This window comes from Harmonia axyridis, chromosome X (assembly GCF_914767665.1).
Source record: "Harmonia axyridis chromosome X, icHarAxyr1.1, whole genome shotgun sequence".
NCBI lineage: Eukaryota > Metazoa > Arthropoda > Insecta > Coleoptera > Coccinellidae > Harmonia > Harmonia axyridis.
The window spans coordinates 34,297,640-34,302,639 of NC_059508.1; the positions used below are offsets into that span (position 1 = coordinate 34,297,640).

At 51.5% G+C, this 5,000-nt stretch overlaps 1 pseudogene; it reads right to left on the minus strand.

The window, feature by feature from the left end:
- Nucleotides 1–4,116: 4,116 nt before the first annotated feature.
- The window catches only part of LOC123688267, a 2,812-nt pseudogene continuing 1,928 nt past the window's right edge, over nucleotides 4,117–5,000 (minus strand).

Consider the following 5,000-nt stretch of genomic DNA (forward strand, 5'->3'; position numbering starts at 1 on the left):
GATCAGGAGAAGAAAGTGACGCTGGGCTGACAGAACGACTCGCCTGACATGCGAATGACTCAGGCGCCAGTACCAGGCGGAAGCGCAATACGAAACTATAGGAAGAAAAATGCATTTGTAGAAGATGTCGAGTGAATGAGACTGATCACCTCCCAACGCGCGTCGAATACGAAATAATTTCGAAGCAACCGCCTGGGTCTTTTCACGCACGGCCTTAGCGTGAGGAATGAAAGTCAATCCAGAATCAACAATCACGCCCAGATACCTATGTTCTGAAGCCCAACGGAACGAACCAGCAGGGGATCGAATAGTGGGGGGGCGGTTCGGGTCAAGGGAACCCCTCAACATAACAGCAACTGACTTACCCTGTGAGACCGAAAGCCTGTTACGACCAAGCCACTCGAGTGTATGGTCGACAAGATGTTGTAGGGCGACTTCGAGTGAGCGCCTGCTATTGGCGCTGACGACCAGGACAAGATCATCCGCGTAAGCGATTGCGAGGCCCGACTCTCCCTCCAGAAGAAGAAGCAACTCGTCGAAAACAAGATTCCACAAAGAAGGACCCAAAATAGAACCCTGAGGGCAGCCTCTAGACAGAACTCGTCGTCGAAAAACTGAATGACGGGAGAAGATAACGTGACGGTTCGAAAGGTAACTGTGCAGGAGGCGCAGCTGATCGGGAGAGACACCCAAGTGCCGAGAACGACGAAGAATGGAAGGCCACCAAAGGCAGTCGAAAGCGCCATCTATGTCCAGGAACAGTGCAGCAGAGTACCTTTCCGGAGAATTTCGAGCAAACTCGACCAATTTGCGAACAGCGTCCTCAGTGGAGAGGCCAGGCCTAAACCCGAACTGCAGGGGGGAGGATTTGCAGGGATCAAGCAAGTCCCGCGAAAGGCGTGCAAGCATCAGACGCTCCAAGGTCTTCCCAAGAACAGGAAGAAGACTGATTGGACGATAGGACTTGGGGTCCCGAAGCGAGCGGTCCCCAGATTTGAGGAGAAGACAGATAGACGCCTCCTTCCAAACGTCAGGAAAATGGCCAACGAGCAGACAGCAGTTGTAGAGAGAGAGCAAGAGACCAGGGATCACCAACCAGGCTCTACGAAGAATAGAACCAGTTATCAAGTCCGGACCAGGGGCCCCACGGTCAGGGGTGGCGGCTATCGCCGCTCCAATCTCGTCAAGAGTGAAAGGTGTTATGGAATCTGCGAAAATGGTGTGATGACTCGACATTTCAGCACGCACACCAGCCTGATACGCGGAATCCCCAGACGGATCGTCCGGGGGAAAGAGTCGGTCTAAGATGACATCGACCGACTCTAAAGCATCCCTGGTAAAGGAACCATCGGGGCGACAGACGGAATGAGGGACCGCATGTCCAATAACCTTACCGGTGGAAATCCTATAAGCGACACCCCAAGGAGAGCTCTGCATGTCAGCCCTAACGAAGTTGGACCAGTTGTCATACTTAGCACGTCTAATGGCTAGAGTATACAAGTTTCTCGAAATCTTGAAGTCAGACAAACACCGAGAAATGACTGATGATGAAAGACCACGAGACCTTGCTCTCTGAAGGGCCTTCCGCTTATGATTGACAGCTGACTTCATCAAAGCTAGTTCATCCGTCCACCAGCCCACACGGAATGCACCCCTAGTAGAAACCGGGATCGAAAGACTTGCAGAATCGAAAATGGCCGAAGTGATGGAAACAGCCATACGCTCCACATCCTCCGAGGAGGTAGGAGAGAAAAAGAAGCCGTGGGTGCGGCGCTCCAACTCGGCATCAAAGAGCTCCCAGTCAGCCCGAGAATGAATAAATCGCGGCCTGCTAACCGCAGGCACGACCTGATATTGTCCAGAAATGCCAGGATCCAACACGAAGGAAATAGGGCGATGATCACCGACACCAAGTCCGTCATAGACGCGCCAGCGCCCGACACAGTCCGCCAGTGCTGAAGTAGCCAGGGTTACATCAATATTTGATTCACCGTTGGGTGACCAAAATGTGGAAGGTTGGCCATGCGTATTGCAAATAACAAGGCGATGGTGAGCGATGAAATCCTCGAGGGAAGAACCCCGAGAGTCTCGTGAGTTGGAAAACCAGAGGGGGGACTTGGCGTTCGAGTCCATGCAGATAATGAACTGAGAAGTGTTTAGGGACGAAATCATATGATCCAGCTTATTCAGAAAGATATCTATATCCTGATTGAATTGGCAATAAACGTTGAAGAGATGAAATCTACGTGAACCGAAAGTAATGAGAGCAGCGGTGATATGAGTATCGCAAAACTGGGAAAGAGCGAAAATCTCCAAAGCAGGATCAAGGACAACAATTACCGACATCGGAATCCCCCCCTTAGATGAGATTACAGAAGAACGCAGACCAAGGCACCTGAGTTCTCCGAAGGCGTGGTACGGTTCCTGGATAACCAGGATACCCGATGACCACTGCATCGCTAGTTGACAGACCGCGGAAGTGACGGACGCCGAGCGCTGGGCATTAATCTGAATGAACTTTAGAGTACTCATTGTTGATAGTCAATGAGACCCTTATATCTGGCAAGTTGCTTTAGGTAGGATGGACATTCCCTATTTGAGGTATCGTGAGTTACCGCTACACCGCCGCCGGCAGACTTACAGTTGACACAGCATGGCTGGGATGATTTGACAGGGCAATCTTTGAAGGAATGACCGCTTTCAGCACAAAAACCGCAACACTTTGGCCTCTTGCACAATCCTGATGAATGACCGAACTGCTGACAGTTGAAACATCTCATAATGTTGAAGTGATCGACCGCATGATGTGAGCCCACATCCAGGAAGACTCGACCACGACCAAGCAAAATGGAACGAAGAGATGCGGGAACACTGACCACGAAATGTTCTCTATCCAAGAACCTGGATTTAAGGCGAGTGACCAGCCTAATCTGAGGGCGAAAAGCAGATCTCAATTCCTCACTGTCAACATTTTTTGTGAGAAGATCATCAATGAAGCGCTCCTCGACGATAATCTTAGGAACATCGAAGATTTTAATGCGGGGCTGAATCTTTTTCGGATCGGAACAGCTAAGCGTCTCCGAGGAAGCGACCGATTTCCTGATTACCGAAACATCGGTCTCAGAGGAAGCATCGATAATGACAGAACCGCTACGCAGCTTTCTGACGCTGTGGATGCGAACAGACGGTGACTTTCGCAACATGGATGCCACTGTGGACTTGACCTCATCTGCATCACTCGATATGGTAGAATTTATGATGATCGAATGAGTTTTAGGTGGAACAGGGGGAGACGATCTTAGAAGAGAGGTGGCGGCTACAGAGGCAAAAGAACGAGGGGGAACAGCAGGATCAGCCGCTGACGCAGCTGGACCAGAGTCTCTCTCCTCGAGGCGGCCCTCCAAATAGGAAATCCTAGATTGAGCAGAAGAATAAAGCTGCTCCACACGGCGAAAAGAAGCGAGAACGATTTCAATCTGTGCCTTCGGGATCTTAGCGGCAGACGAAAACAAAGTGGCCTCTAAATACCTTCTAACCGACGACATGGAGTCCGCAGTAGACAAAGAAAGATCAGGCGGCAGAGGAGAAAGACGACCGGATGCCGAACTTGAAGGAGAAGGCAAAGTTGGAGAAGAGACAGCGCTAGTCGACTGGGGTGGAGGAATAACCAACTTAGACAGACCATGAGAAGATCCCTGCGCCTTAGCATGAGAATCAGAAGAAGCAGGAGCAGGAGAGCGTGCGGATATAGAGGGAGCACGATCCCTCGTGACGGGTTTTTTAGAAGTTTGTGACATAGTAAATCCCACGAGAAGGGTCGAAAGGGAGGTCACTGAATGGCAGTGCGCCCTTACCAAACAGAAGGCTAAATTTCCCACCGGGTGCGCCAGGTGCCCGGTGGTGAGAAAGTTAAGGACCGGACATCCCACCGGCCATGCATCTTATCGGCACCTATCTCACCTTAAGATTCGGGGTTTTTACAGAGGTTATCTCCTCTTTGAGCCGGGTGATTAAGCCAAGCTCCCCATCCTGCCTAAGACATGACTAGATCAGGACGGTATATACAAGGTGGCGAGCCACCAGGTCCTAGGGTACCTCGGGTTTGGCGATCCCCGTAATGAACACCCGAAGATGTTCATCCCCTGAGGGAAGTAGGTAGGGACAGTGAGAATCTCGTTAATCCATTCATGCGCGTCACTAATTAGATGACGAGGCATTTGGCTACCTTAAGAGAGTCATAGTTACTCCCGCCGTTTACCCGCGCTTTTTTGAATTTCTTCACGTTGACATTCAGAGCACTGGGCAGAAATCACATTGCGTCAACACCCGCTGGGGCCATCGCAATGCTTTGTTTTAATTAGACAGTCGGATTCTCCCAGTCCGTGCCAGTTCTGAGTTGATTGTTAGATGACGGCCGCAGAGATTACCCAGAGCACCCTTGCGAGCACTCACGGGGTCTCGAAGCTTGACGATTCCGCGGGAGGCCAAGACGCGGGACCGAGCTCGGATCAAACGTAACGCAAGCGAAACGCATCACCTCGCCCAGGCCCGGTACGTTAGCCGTGACCCACTTCCCCAACAAGCCCGACACGCCACAATCCTCAGAGCCAATCCTTATCCCGAAGTTACGGATCTAATTTGCCGACTTCCCTTACCTACATTATTCTATCGACTAGAGGCTCTTTACCTTGGAGACCAGCTGCGGATATGGGTACGAGCCGGCGCGACGCCTACACGTGGCCCTCTCCCGGATTTTCAAGGTCCGAGGAGAAGATCCGGACACCGCCGCAAATGCGGTGCTCTTCGCGTTCCAAACCATATCTCCCTGCTAGAGGATTCCATGGAACTCGAACGCTTATGCAGAAAAGAAAACTCTTCCCGGATCTCTCGACGGCGTCTCCGGGTCCTTTTGGGTTGCCCCGACGAACTCTCTTACGAGGGCCCGGTTTAATTTCGGTTCCGCTGCCGGGTTCCGGAATAGGAACCGGATTCCCTTTCGC